This window comes from Schistocerca serialis, chromosome 8, assembly GCF_023864345.2.
Source record: "Schistocerca serialis cubense isolate TAMUIC-IGC-003099 chromosome 8, iqSchSeri2.2, whole genome shotgun sequence".
NCBI classification, from domain to species: Eukaryota; Metazoa; Arthropoda; class Insecta; order Orthoptera; family Acrididae; genus Schistocerca; species Schistocerca serialis.
Window position 1 is genome coordinate 267271863 of NC_064645.1, and position 16444 is coordinate 267288306.

Genomic DNA, 16444 nt, shown 5'->3' on the forward strand with positions numbered 1-16444 from the left:
AAAAGCATAGAGAAACACATTCCAGACACTAATACATTATTATTGCAATTAATGCAGCAAATGAAACAAAATCAGAGACAAACACAGCAACAGTTAGACACAATGGAACAAAATCTTCAAAAGTTAGACACAATCGAACAACACTAGAGACAAACACAGCAACAGCTTCAAAAGTTAGACTCACTGGAACAAACTCTTGAACAAACACGTGAAGATTTAACTACTGAGTTACATCAAATCGAATCGAAATGTCAAAAAGTCTGTAACGACGTAAAAACACAAATTTGTGACCATTTCCAACCTATTTTTTCGCGTCATGAAAATGCATTACAGAATCACGAAGCAGCCATAAAAGAACTGCAAACTATTGTTCATCAAAATCGTGACACCTTGCAAGCTAAAATTGACTCAGTTGCATCTACCGATTCGGTTACGCAACTTGCAAAAACTCAGGAAAACTTAAAAGACACAGTAGATACGATTTCAACACAAATGGACACTCTGAAACTTGGTTCAGAAAAACACGCAGAGGAAATTATTTCACTATCGGATAAAGTAGCCGAACTTTCGGATCAGTTCACTAACTTATCTACAAAGGTAGATGATGATCTGAATGACACAAGACCTGTAGCCTTCACTGACACTGAAGAGTATGAACAAATTAGAAAATTCAAACAAAATCAAAATCAAATCAATACACAATACAAAAGAGAAATCCGGGAAGTACAAGATCAGTTGGCACAAGTAATACAAGAATTACATATTTCAGAGGACACTCGCGCTCCAGTACGGGAAGAGGGACATAGAAATATGGAGCAACCACAAAATAATAACACAGGAAACTTCGGAAATTATGAAAGAAATTGGCAAGGCGCATTGAATTTTGAGATGGAACCGCCGAAACGAAGTAACAATGAGCGATGTGCGACTCGCCGACACGATGATTTTGACTATAAGCTGTTCATTACTACACGTAAATTCAAAACATTTAAGAATTCTGACGACGACATTCATCCACAAGCGTGGCTCCATCAATTCTCTCATTGTTTTCCTCCCAACTGGTCGTTAGAACACAGATTAGAATTTATGTGTGGCTACTTGGAGAATGAACCAGCTGTAAGAATGCGATCGGTCATTCACGATTGTCACAGTGAAGGAGAATTTTATCACGCCTTCCTCTCAGCATATTGTTCTCAAGCTACACAAGACCGAGTAAAACATAGCATCATAATGATGAAACGTTTCGAACAATCTGAATTTTCCAGTCTTATGAAATATTTTGAAGACATGTTGCATAAGAATCAGTATCTTTCAAACGCATACAGCCCCTCAGAACTCATCTGCATTTGCTTAATCAAACTGCCTGAACATTTACGACGTATTATTTTAGCAGGACGTTGCATAGACGACATTGAAGCTTTTCAGAGACTGTTACAAGAACGGGAAATTGACACTGACAATCGTGGAACGCGAAAATAGGAGCACAACAATTACAGGTCACATCTCTCACAATTCCGCGATGACAGAAATAATACACGACAAGGCTATTCTTACAATGTAAATCGTGACCAAAACAGACACCACCCGTATGACAATCGTTGGCAGTGTAGTAATAATTACAGGGAAAGATCACCTCTCCACGGTAATGACTATCACAGAGACAATCAGAGTAACAGACAAAATGGGAACCAAAATAATTATTATCAAGGGAGACAGAATAACTTCAGATGCAATGGTCCAGTGCGCAGTTACGATTCAGGGAGAAATTCTCCACCACATGACCGACAAGAAAGAAACTATGGAATCTACCGACATGACAACAGACGATATGATCGTAACGACACACCTGAATTGCATCAGAACTGGCAGGATTCAAACAGAGCAGGGGCCTCTCGACAAGGTGAATTTGTAGAAGTTAGGTCTCCAAATCCCAATAACGACGCGCGCCAACAAAGAAACAGACAATGATTCGCACCACAGGCAGCCGCGTGCGCCGGCTGGCTCAGAGAAAAATAACATAGATGCTAACCTTGAGAAAAATACCAATATTCTTTACCGACATACACCACACGATGATTCCATTGAAGCTGGAGCTCTGCATACTATGAAGAGTAAAAGATTGCACCACATTTCACATGTAAAACCTTTTATTGAAAGATAATCTGCTTTTTAACCTAGTCTTTGCCATAAAATTTTTCACTTCACATTTCTAATATGCTTTCTCAGACTTAAGAAACTGTTAACATGCAACAATGTTTGAAGTTAAATATCCAGTCAAGAACAAAGAGAACTTATTTAAACAGAAATTATGAATGCATTGTTATTGTGAACAAACGACACCGTGTTATTGTGTGTGTACATTCTTGCTTGTTAGTTGCACGATTACGTAACGACTATAAGGCTTACATACTTAGAACATATACCGGTACTGCTAATGAGATTTTAATGCATCATTTTGGTTTACTTGAAAATAAATTCTGGATTTAAAGTACTTTCAGTGAGATAGCAGATGACGCAGTGGTTAGTTTATGTGACAGCTACACGATTTTATTACCACGCTACTAATTGGTGACAATTTACAATGTTGCTTTTTCAGTGTTTCTGTTTTATATATGCAAAGTTTTTCTGTATTATTCTGGAAAGTAAAACATGTTTTAGTAGTGACTTTTGTGGTATAGCTACAATGAGACTGCCTTTTCCGTAGCACAACAATACATTACAGCACTGTACTTTCTTCATCAAAGCAATAAGTGTAATAACTAAGATATCTATATGCAAAGCATTTCACTTTTGTTTATCATGAGGTAAGTACATTGACTTCTGCAGAACTTAACTTTCGGAGGACGATAACTACGACACTTCCACAGAGATTATCTTACAACAAGACGCACAGTTTAGCGCTACAGTACACGTATTTGAGTGATTAATTTTATACTTAAAACATTTATTTTTAAAGGTTTTTGAATTACAAAGGAAGTTTTCCGTGATACATTTCATTCCATTGCAATAATCTGTAACACCTGTGGGTATAATTACATTAATCCTCTGGGGGGTACACGTTTACTTTGTGTACCATGTGTTTGGCAAGCACAAGGAGCCCTAGCTAATATGGTATTTGCTTATACAACTTTACACATCGGTACCACATTTCTCTAACACACAAATTACACAGCTATCTGATCATTTAACTGAGAGATAAACATTTTTTTTACTACATCAGTGACACATGTTTACGCAATTACACAGTTGGGTAACTTCACACTTACGAAATTGTATTTTGTCTGTACTTTGTGAACTGTTCATATTTTTTTGGAACCATTGTGATATTATGAGAGCTTTGAATGATGTATTTGGTAAGGGAGCATGATTTTTAAAGTACGTTTGAGGTAGATGACACTACTGAAATGAGCAGAGAATTTTTTTTAGGTTTTGACATTATTGCAGAAAGCTACGCCTTTTTTGAGATTTGGCTGAGGTTTTATGATGTTATGATGACGATGTGTATTACGCTGTTGCGGTATGTTTATATTAATAAGCTCATGCTATATGAGGAATTTGATTATGCTACGTATTTATTATGATGAAATATTGAAGACGTGTCGACGAATATACATATGTGTCATAAGGTAAGGAGTAATGAATAGTGGTTAGGGACTCTGACTTGTGAAAAAGGATGTTGGAAACCAGGAATCGTACTTTAAGAGTTATGAAATGTGTCTAAATGCGTGAATGTATTACAATGCCGACGAATATTTTTTGGACACTGTTATATTTATAGGATTTTGTTTCTACAGATTTGCAACGCAAATTCTCGAACTGTCAAATTTTTATATGAGACTGTCACAGTAGTGCAAACTGATGTCATAAATATTTCGGTAAGAAAGCCAAGTGACCTTGACGTAATGCATCTTGAGCGGCCAGCTGTGTCAGACGCCTGGAGAAAAAGCCATTAGTGTGTGCCTTTTCAGAGGCACAGGTAAAAAAAAAAAGGGGTGGCCATTATCCTCGCTATTGACATTTCTTTGTAGAAAGCGTCGCAAATACAACACACTCAAACTTGAGAACATATGATTACACTGTGGAGCTCTTAATTTATGATATTTACTGAAATGCCTAATGAAATGATGAGACACATTTTACATTTATTGTCTTTCTAGTTGAGAGATTCTTTTGCCTTTGTAGCCGCCATTTGCCTAGTGAATGACGTTTCATGCATTGCTCTATATAGGATATATATATTTGCTCATTTCGTTTAATATCTAGTTTCTAGCTGCACATCAGCATCGGTTATTATAAAATTTAATAGATGTACTAATATCACTATTTTCTGTCTACAGACCCAGGAAAGAATACATTTATGATGTACTTTCTTAGAAAAGAGAGCCCAAATAGACATTTCCCTTCACAGGAACTGCATAAATAATTTTTTAAACGATTTGGTAACTTGTCTGCTACTGTAACTTATCATGATGCATCACTCTAGTATTATGATGTGACATAGGTATTAGACATGGCCATCTTTAGTGTAATTTTTTTTCTGATTGAGCTTTGTCATGTTTAGATATAAGTTATTGCATTTGCTGCTGCTGTTTGCCAGGCATAGTGCTACTAAATTTCACTTTGTATTACTCTGTTAAGCTAGTTTTACTACTGATTTATTTTTCTTGTTGTTGCACATTGGCTCATATTAGTTGTAATGTTGCATTGTTTGGTAATTTAGATTTACTGCAGCTTGCTTTGACAATTTCCATGTTTTTATTGCTGTTTATATTAATTGTTTTATGCTGCTGCATTGCCTCGTCCCTTAGTTTAGCATCTGAGCTCAGTAGATTTAAGTTAGCTTAAGAGGGGGTAGACTATATAAGAGAATGAGTTGCAATGAATTGGAAGAAATGCATGGAAAAGTTTTACGAAAAAAGTACAGAAGCAGGTATAGATAGCACTTTCTGAAATAATGAAGAACGAAGGGAGATCTCCAAGAAGTAAAGAAAGTTTTGTTTGCAAAATACTGCAGTAAAACAAACCCTGTCCTTTCCTTTTGTATTATTCCGCTATATGTTTGTGTACCCTTGTGTATTTGTGTTCATCCTGTCTTTATGTGTTTATCTGATACGATTTATGTTGTAGAATTTTTCTAATACTCAGCTACATTCACTATGAAGGGGAATACTGTTATCCTCAAATATAATTTGCATTTATAATATGTCATTTTCTTTGTAAAGATGTTTACACATTATTAATTCTGTTCTGTTTCAATTCTCATGTGTGAAATTAATGTTTCGAAAACTATTCTCATTATTTTATTTATTTACTTATGTCATAATTCTTTTACACTGATGTATATGTTTATTTCTATTCTTTTGTAAAGTCTGTGTTACTACAAATGTTATCTATACTGTTATGTTTTTAATGATGTATTTTGTACCATTATTATTGTATTCTCATGTTATAATATTGTAATTGACACCAGTTCATCAAATTAAGTAACTTGTAAGCATTCATTTCACTGCACACATTTCTGTTGGTCATAGTATATGCACTATATGTGGAAAAAAAAGAGGACTGTTAGTGTTTGGACGTGTGTTGATAATTCAGCAAGGGGAAAGGGACTGGTTAACAGCATTCCTGGTTCTAAGGACAATTAGAAAAAAAAAGTTTGTGAGTTCGCAAGTGGTGGTTTATGGACTTGCTATATTGTCCGCAAGACTCTTTGATGGTGATTGTGCACCTGCACAGTCGCAACAGATGGTTGCTGGCCGTCTCTACAAGGACTACAGTGGGCCTACACCTTTGATGACTCACCAATACCATTATTTCTACAAGGACTGCAGTGGGTCTGCATCTCTGGTGGCCCACCAATACCGTAATCTCTACCAGGACCACAGTGGGTCTACTCTGTGATGACCTATCTACCAATATTCTTCAACTTCGACTGACTCTGCTGTGGGTTTGCTCTGTTGTGGCCCATTACCTGCCTGTATGTCAAGAGTCAGCACTGCCTTTCCATTAGAAGGATAACACTACTTCTTCAAGACTGCATGGAAATCCACTACTTCCGTGTGCATTTTCTTTTACTGCTCAGACTTTGAGAAAAACACTGCTATTTTACTGTGATGAACGATCAGGACTGCCTTTATAGACGGTGAGAAAATTTTAGCTTTTGACCAACATGGTATCAATAAGTGTGTGCATTTAATATCTTTGTTATTGTAATTATGAAAAATTTTATCAAATCATTATTGGCCACTGCCCAAAACAATTTGTAAAATTTTTTGTGGGGTGCATGAGGACTATGTAAGTAGGCTGGTTATGTTTTCTTATTGCCAACGTTACGTAGCGCTCTGTATGAAAATCACTGGCTGTGCTGTGTGCAGTCTGTGGCTAGTTTGCATTGTTGTCTGCCATTGTAGTGTTGGGCAGCTGGATGTTAACAGTGCGTAGCGTTGCGCAGTTGGAGGTGAGCCGCCAGCAGTGGTGGATGTGGGGAGAGAGATGGCGGAGTTTTGAAATTTGTAAGACTGGATGTCATGAACTGCTATACATTGTTTGTTCTCTAGTAAAATCTTTCATTTGCTATCTATGCCTATCAGTAGTTAGTGCCTTCCGTAGTTTGAATCTTTTATTTAGCTGGCAGTAGTGGTGCTCGCTGTATTGCAGTAGTTCGAGTAATGAAGATTTTTGGTGAGGTAAGTGATTTGTGAAAGGTATAGGTTAATGTTAGTCAGGGCCATTCTTTTGTAGAGATTTTTGAAAGTCAGATTGCGTTGCGCTAAAAAAAAAAATATATTGTGTCTCAGTTGAAGCACAGTCTTGTATAATTTTTCATAAGGGGACGTTTCATCGACATTTGTTGGCAAACCAAAATTCCTACCATAATTGAAACAATATAATGAAACAAGACTAATTAACAGTGAAGCAATTTAATGCGTAATGACTCTCAATCTAGCCTGCTCCTATCCATAACTCGTACAGTAAACAACCTTCTAAGTTACGAAAATCATGGAGCCTGTTTACCTCTTCTGAAGTTTATGCCTCACTTCAAATCCTCATGTCACGGAGAATCAGAAAAATCTTTCACTTTCTGTCATACGTGTTAGACTGAGGTTTATTAGAAATATGTAAGATCATATTGCATCATAAGTTAGATATTCAAAACACAACTGTTTCATCTCGATTTCAAGACCAAAACTCCACTTATAATTTTATACTGTCAAACACATCTTTAACAAACTTGTAATACAAATGTAATGTTGACAAGCTCGCATAAAATTTCACTCTCTAGTCAAATTACATGCACCGTTAACAAACGAAATTGGAAAATCATATTTTCTTAACTAAGCACCAATATTACGACATGTAACTTATGTAAAAGAACCTTTATTATCTGTTCTAATTTCAATACCAAAATTGGTTTTTGCTAAATATCTATGTATAAAAGTAATATTCTAAGAATTAATTTGATACTGGAAGTTTTCCAAAGTCTTCAAACTTTACTGAGACAAAACGCATTTGAAATGTATTTCTTATTAGAGGTCAGACATATATGAAAGTTGATCTGTGAATTTGACTATTGCGGAACACTTGTGGAATAGATGTAATGGACACACTGGGTAGCTACCAACCCACTAGTGAATAAACCAAGATATCTATCAGCATAAAAGCATTTTAACTTATCTAAGAGGCAACGAAGGCCATTAATACACGAAAGCTACAAGGAACCCTGAACCGGGGAAACACAATGCAATTTGAAGAAAACAACGCAAACAAAAGATAAGTACCGAATGTTTATACCTGTAAACACCAGACATCTTACATAAAGTTTTGCGCAACTCATGATCTATGAGAGGATTGTCTGATTTTACGCTAGCCTTCACTTCATTGATGTGAAGATATACCAGGTACGGCACATGGTTTGGAATCCACGTTAAACTGTGGGTTCCGTTTCTCCAATAAGATTGCTGAGATGGGTCAGGGACGCCCAACTCGCCGAAAAAGTGATGTCCAAACGAACGAAACCGCAGACAGCTGGCTGAACGTCTCTGTTGAGGTAGTCCCAGACAGTCAAGCCATATCCTTTTACCTTACTGATAATCAGTAGGTTCCCTTTCACCTTGAGAGGAATATCTCAACGTAGTGGCAGGGATTTTCGAAATTATGAAGTGGATACGTTGAGATAGCGAATTATCACTGAAACATGAATGCATGGAGAAAGAAGAAACTTGTATTTTCTCAAGTAAGAATCTTTTTAAAACATATTAAAGTATTATACATATTGGTCTATATACACCAAAGAAAAAAAATCACAAAAAATTACAACTCAGTTACGTGCTGCTAATTACCCTTAGCCACTAATACACGGAACACATAAAAAATAACAACACGGTTCTTCGTACTTCAATGTATTCGAAATATGCAGAATAGTTATGCTAGTTTGGTACATCATAAGTGATGTGAACTCGAAGTGTATGATTACTCTTAATTCATACCTATTATACGTAAAAATCTACGTACGTATGTTCCTCATCTCCTCCTAAATTACTGGACCCATTTCAACCAATCTGGGTACGCATATTATTTACTGTCTGGAAAGAATCGCTATGGGGGAACAACCACCTGCCAATGAAAGGGGTGTGGTGGGGGCGAAACAGGAGTGTAGACCACGACGTGGGAATAACCAAACTTTTTCATTCAATATTTGACGATGAGACCACTTAGTGACTTGCAACCAACTTTACACATAATTTCAAACCTTCATGAAATATTTTCTTGCCGTCAACGTTCACAAATTTATGAAATAAAAACGGTTTACCGCTTACATTTTCGCTGTTCACGCAGAAAAACTGCTGGGTCATGCATGGCGTTGTAATTTATTATTTCTTTACTACTTATTGTATTCGCTATGCATTTTGTAGATAGTATTCACATATACCACTGACTGCACCTGAATAATTATATCATTACACAACACATAGTTCAAGAGACATGACTTCATAAACGCTGAGATGCGTGAAAATTCACCGCAACATGGATGGGGTTTAAATTTATTACTTCTTTGTTGTTAAGTCTATTGGAAAACATTGCACAGACAATATTCTCCATATGCCGATGAATGCACCAACAAAATTATATCACTGTACGAAACATAGTTCAGGTGATGAAATACATGAAAACGAAAGTGCACGGCGAATAGGAGATACATATGAATAATGTTTACAAATATGAGTGAAATATGCTAAATATATGTGACGTATGCGTATATGGGCAAAGCCATGGGTAAAAAGCTACTCTTAAATCCCTGGATAGATTTCAATGAAACTTGGTACGAAGACTACTTACTACCTGGAAAGAAATGCTGAAGGTGTGACAAGCAGCAATCTTCTACTAGGGCAGGGGGAATTAAATGCAAACATGTCTCATAATCTGCCGTCTCCACTTTCTCCATTGCTCATATGATTTGTTCAACGGAATTGTTAAAAAGAAACGTATCCTCGTATATAAGAAGGGCTGATGGACCAAGTCAATCGATAATCAAAGAGTGACAGATGTTAACTTTCTATAGAGGTAATAGGACAGAGAATTCAATTATTACACTATCCAGTTAACACGAATGTAGACACATGAGGAAAAACTGTATGCTGCAAACATTTACATTCAGAACTAGCAGAATGTGCATGAAGCATTGAACTATCTCAGTTACAGTTTATGCACGTCTGATTGGCCCAGAATGTACTTTGAAAGAAAAAAAGTAAAGAGATCTTACCTCCAGGGATTGTGATCGAATCAACCTTAACCGATGTGGCAGAAATAAGAATTTTATCTATGGCCTAAAGAGGAGTGTTATTTAGACATGAATCGGAATTAATGACATATTCACCTGGCACACTGGTGAGCAAAAAATGAGACTGCCAGATTCACTGTAATAATCCATTAACGACTTGTGGAAGTAATGGAATAACTAAGAAGTCAAGAATACACTACGATGATGTTCCTAGAGATTACGCGAAGGATGAACAACTACATAAAACATCAGAGCATGAAAAACTCACCAGTCTGCATTACACCGGCGTGGTGAAAAACTGTGCGTCTGTAAATTCCTGCCGTCCTATGAAACAAAGCACGTCAAAATTAGCGATAGCAAACCAAAGCCCATGGCTGTCATTTGGCTGTTAGACAGGAGGAAACTGCCACCTCAAATCACCTCCTCCCCTGCAGCGTCCAGCATAAGGGCGCGGCTGAAATATCTATTGCCAGTCACAGCCCACCGTGCTTGTGTCATTCATCTTGGTTTCTGAGAATTATTAAAATTTCTTTCCAGATCTTCAAAAAGCCAAATGGCGTGCTTTTAGCACTGTAAATATGCAATGGCCGAATCTGGCTCCATATAGTCAGGGCGTTCTTTTGTAGACGTCACCAGTCCTACTGGAAGGTCAGTGTATTATAGACAAAACTGTTCATATTGGGACCCTGTATATCTTGAAAAGACACGCCGAAAATGGGGCCATGGGGCTGCCCCATTTATTGTGTGGAGGGCATCTCTCATTGTCTGTTACGAAAAACAGAGCTCCCAGAAACCATGTGACTCAGGATAAACAGAGACTGAACCCAACCAGGCGGAATTCACATGTGATGGAAACACTGTTATTTAAATTTAAATAAATCAGAGTGTAAATGTGTTTATCTGGGGTCTCCTTCCAAATCCGTGAGTCGATTTCAACCAAATGAGTATCAGCTCCATGGGGTTTATAGCCTAGGAAAGAAGGTACAGGCAAAAGTGTGTCTTATCTGTCACTGGCGTATAGGCTATCCTACATGACAGGCATGTTGAGAGGGAACTGTATTAGCCTCTCAAATCAACCTGCTTTGCAGTGCAGACTACATGTCAGAGGCAAGAAACTTTTCCAGGGTCTGACCTGTAGGCTGACATTTATGTTAGGTATGTTGCGTTGGTGTAGTATCAGCCTGCTTTATCGACGTCCTTTGGATGGCAGCCCATAAGTCACACAGAAATAAATTATCCTAAGGCCTCTGATGTGCAACCTGCCCTCCATGACAAGTTTGTTGTGAAAATACTATTGGCCTGCTTTATCGAACTCTATTGGAAGGGATACAAGTGTCGATGAGCATGGCCGTGGACAGAGGAGAGGATGTAAAAAGTGGGAGGGAGGATGAAATGGTCAGAGAGAGGAGAGGAGGCATGAAGTTGGTGGAAAGCGTAGAGGGTTAGTGGACAGGTTGAAAAAGGAGAAGCGGAGATGGGAAGAGAGAGATGGAGGAGGATGTAGTCAGGGGAAGGGTGGAGAAAGATATGATCAGAGAGAGAGAGTGGAGGACATGGACAGAGGCGATGGGAGGAGGAGATGGACAGACTGAGAGAATGGGGAGGATGAGATAGATAGCAGGACAGATAGCAGAGAGAGGATGAGGTGTATGCACAGAGGGAGGAAGAGCTGAACACAGAGAGGGGGAGGAGGAGAATGTGTGATCAATACAAAGGGTGTTACACGTATAAGAGCAGTTATTTTTGTATATGGTAACCTAAAATATGTATACATTATTTTCCCACAAACATGTCACATAATTTACTACCTGATGTTTTCTGGACAGCTGTAACTGGGTCAGTAAGTGGAAAACATCTGTCAGTATTGACTATTTGTTTTGCATCCACACGTTCATACTTCAACGCCTTACCTGCCACCCAGGGTGACTTCTGACAATTCAGTACAGAGTGAGTAGAGAGAAGCGTAGTTATAAGCATGTGTTGAGCATGTCAGTAGATAATGGTAAGCCAGGCCTAGTTGGCGCGGAACCTGGCACGCTGCTTAACTGCGTCAACAGTAAGTCGTGCCGTCTGCAAACTTTCTCAAACTATTTTAAAGGAATTATTTGGTAGTAAACCCTGGTTCTTACACATCTTATTGCTTACTTTGTTAGTTTCATAATGAATGGCCTATAATTTCAGCATTAGATGAACTGATGCAACAAATTATTAAAGTTTGCAGTGACAATAGGTGTCGTTATGAATTTGCGTTTGGTGTGTATTAGGTCATTTCTTGTTGAGTTTGAAATGTAGATAACATATTTAAGCACTCTTTAAACGTGAAAGGATATCGCTATCTGTCTCCTATCTCGAAAAAATGGAATATATGGAAAATCTCTACATCACGAATGCACGTGCCAGTGGAACATCCAGAATGAAACATTCATAAAAAACTTGTGTCACAAAGAGCGTGAGATATCCAAACAAAATTTTGGCAAGTGGTAGCATACAAAGAGAAGAGTATTGTGCCATGTGATTAATATGTGAAACTTCTATATCTACTGCGACATTCAAGCAAATACAGTTTGTTTCAATGAAATAAATTTTATTATTGATTGCCATTGATAGCGGGTGAAACGAGAATGTTTGGTTTTGCAACATAATAACTGAAGAAGTTATACCTTCATTTTTATACTGGGAATGGCTTTTCCATAAAATATGGATCTGTTTATCACTCGGCTGCTAATTTAATAATAATACACTGTTTCAAGATTCTGTCGCATTTTTAAGTGCATTAGAATATTATTAAGTTGTTTGGGCAAAAGAAACAGATTTTAACATGGCAACAAGAGAAGTTATGTGTTCTTCAGAATTTCGTCACAATTCTTCATGAATCCATGTCTCCTCAACTAGCTTCTTGGTATGGCTGACAACTCGAGACTAGTCCTCTCTTGTGACATTTGCAGTGGGTTCTTTTGTCAACATTTCAACCTCAGTGAGCGCAAACTTCTTATTGTTTTTTGACACATTACTTTTCACCTAGACCCATATATTGTCAGCCGGATTTGAATGAGCATGAAATGGAAAAAGCCTGACTAAACGATGCCCTCTAACGTTAGACAGTGCGTCGACCTGGTAGCGGGGAGTGTTTGTCTTGCAATACTACAATTTCCATTAATTTCGCCTTATACATGCTACATTCAACTATACACCATGGATCATTTCCTTGTACCCAGAGCAAAATATCTGCTTTCCTCCACTGTGCTGTTGGAACTTTATCCATCACTACAGAGTGGTATGGTTTATTATCCATTACTACTGTCAAATTCGAGGAAATATTTTACAACAGAACATTATCTTCACAGCCGGTGGACTAGTTCTGGGATTACACTTTTATTGGGAATATCGTATTCAGACGCACTGCACTGTTATTATTAATGAAACACCAACACAAACTTTTCACAATACCTGACGACTGTAGAACAATTCAGCACCAGAAAATACCACTTTACAACGAGAGCTGCCGAATTTGGATGTATCTAATGCGTGACACGATGATGTGCTGTTCTTCGGCGGTGTGGCGCTTTACTAGCTGGACCTCTGGCGGCGTGATGAGGAAAGGCGGCTCGCCATTGGTGTTAGCTGAGCAACGCCGTCACGATCCCTCTGGTGTGCCAAACTTTTAAAGTCTCAACTAATTTTAAACGCACTGGCACAAGTACTTGGAGGCACTACCCAAGCTAGAAACACACAACTTGTAACAGCTGTAATTATTAGTCTGCAAACGAAGTAAGTATTGATTTAGTGTTATCCAGTACACCGTCCTCAGTTATCAATAGATCTGTCTGCACTCATACCCCAAAAACTCTGTAGGTGAAGAACGAAAACGCAGGCGCAGCCTTAGGGAGAAGGCCAGATACTTCAAACTGAATTGTCCACCCCTCACAATGTTAAGCGCAGCATAAATGGAGGAAAAAACCTGCTAGCTACTGATTAGGTTTCAGTTACGTCTGCTAGAATTGAAATCTCGTTCTCCTTACACTGAAATGAGTGGCGAAAGTTAACCTTCAATTGACTGACATGTTTTGTCACGACTTTTATCTGTTGATTGACTGAATTTCCACAGTACCTGATTTAGGACAGAGTTAAGGAGTGCTGGTCAAAAACATTATTTATTGATCACTAAAATATAGCCAAGAAGGTCTCACTTCATTCCGAGACGCTTACTATTTTCGCAAAGAGGTAGTGAGTTTTCAAAGCAGTCATGAAAAATAGAAAGATATGTGAGATGGATCTGACGGATCCCTCTCGAAGTCAGCTTTGTGTACTATATAAGGTGTTACACAATTCTTGTTACAGAGGCTGCTAGGGATTGTAGAGGGGACGTGGTAGGTGAAGTATTGATAAGAAACCCACGTACGGAAATGTACCGTTTGGATAAGAAGTAAATTTGGAGATCCGATTAATTTCAAATCTCCTGCTGCAGATCCTTTTTTTTTTATTATTTTGAATCCTAAATCTTCTGGCTGGTTTACTGCTGGTCGCCATGAATTCCTGTCTTGCCCCAACGTCTTCATCTCAGAGTGGCACTTGTACCGCACGTCCTCAATTATTTCCCAGATGTATTTCAATGTCTGTTTTTCCCTACAGTTTCCCTGATGTCTTAACATATGTTCTCGCGTCTTGTCCCTACTTTTTTTTACTGTTCCTTTCCTCATCGATTCTGTGGAGAACGTTCTCATTCCCTACCTTATCAGCCCACCAAACCTTCAACATTCTTCTGTACCGCCACATCTCAGCGCTTCGATTCTCTTCCGCTCCCGTTTTCCCGCTGTCCATGATTTACTACCATACAGTGCTGTGGCTCAAACGTGCATTCACAGAAATTTCTTTCTTAAATTAAGAGAATGCCTTGTTTGCCTGTGAAAGTCTGCATGTTATGTCTTTGCCTCGTCCATCATGGATTATTTTGCTTCCAAAGTAGCAGAATTCCTTAACTTCGGCTACTTCGTAGTCACCGATTTTGATGTTAAGCTCTCCGTTGTTCTCGTATCTGCTCTTATTCTTACTATGGTATTATTCCGGCTTACTCACAATCATTGCTTCTTCGATGTATAAATTGACTAGGAGGGGCGATAGGCTGTTTCCCTGGCGCTAGACCATTTTCAGTCGGAGCACTTCGTTCTTGGTGTTCAAATCTTATTGTTCCATTTAATTCTAGTACATAATATATATTGCCCGCTCTTCTTTACGGGTTAACCCTGTTTTCCTGAGAATTTCAAACATATTGGTCTATTTTACTCTGTCAAACGCTTCTTCCAGGTCGACAAATCCTATCAGCGTGTCTTGATTTTTCTTCAGTCTTGCTTCCACTAGCAACTTCAGGACCGCCTCTCTGGTACCACTACCTTTTCGAAAGCCAAACTGAACCTCATCTAACACACCACTGTTTTCTTTTCCATTATTTATTATTCTGCCAGCATCTTGGATGCATGAGCTGTTAAGCTGATTGTGCAATGGTATTCGCATCTATCGAGCCATGCAGCAAACGGAATCGTACGGATGATATTTTTCCGAAAGTCTGATGATACTTCACCAGTCTTCACACATGAACTTGAACCGTCGTTGGTTTCCACTTCCAACAATGATTCTAGAGATTTCGGTGGAATGTTGTCTAGCCCTTCTTCATTATTTGATCTCAAGTCTTCCACAGCTCTTTTAAATTCTGAGTCTAATACTGGATTTGCTGAGTCTTCCATATGGCCTACGATTTCTTACTCTATGACGTCGTCAAAGAAGTCTTGCCACTCAGAAAGGCCTTCCGGCTCAACATCAAACTGCTATTAACCTCATAAAGACTTCCTTTAACTGCTGTCTATATTGCTCCACACTACTTGAAAACATTATAATGTCATCCAAATAGACCAGACACTGCTGTGGTTTCAAACCCCTCAAGACACTGTCTAGCAACCTCTGAAACGTTGCTGGAACGTTTTTGAAACCTAATGGCATTGTAATGTAATGGTAATGGCCTCCAGGAGTAGAGAAAGAAGTTTTTGGATGATCCTCTGGAGCCACCTGTAACTGATGATAACCGCTTGTCACATCCATCATAGAAAAGTACTGGCATTGTCCTAAGTGAGCCAAAGTCTCTGATATGCTTAGAATGGGATTTGCATCCGTTACTGTCTTATTATTGAGGTATCGGTGAAAGGGTACAGTACCACCCGACATTGAAAATAGGTACAACATTCTTCGTTATTCTTGTCAGAACAACATATTTTTCCTAATAAAATCTCAATTTCAATTAATGCAGCGAAGCCGGATACCAGTGTGGGAAAGAATGACAATTTATTTATTTAATTGATCACATGTGCACTCCCACAAAATAAATCCCTACATCCAGTTTGGTGAGATCTGTGAAATGAATGAATGTATGGTCGTCTGCTAACCACAGATAGTGAATGTGAATATATGATCATCTTTGAGACGGTACTTGGGTCACCTTTGGTGGGACCAAAGAGATGAAATTTACCTGAGCTTTGAGTGCCTGAAATGTGGCTGACCAATACGGTAGCAAGGTGCTCCCCCACTTCGGCAGAGGTGCGAGAGGACCTGAAGAACGGCCATGTTTCAGCACTCTGCCGCTGGATCTAGTGTTGGTAAGACCTGTCTTGGGTGTCCTCC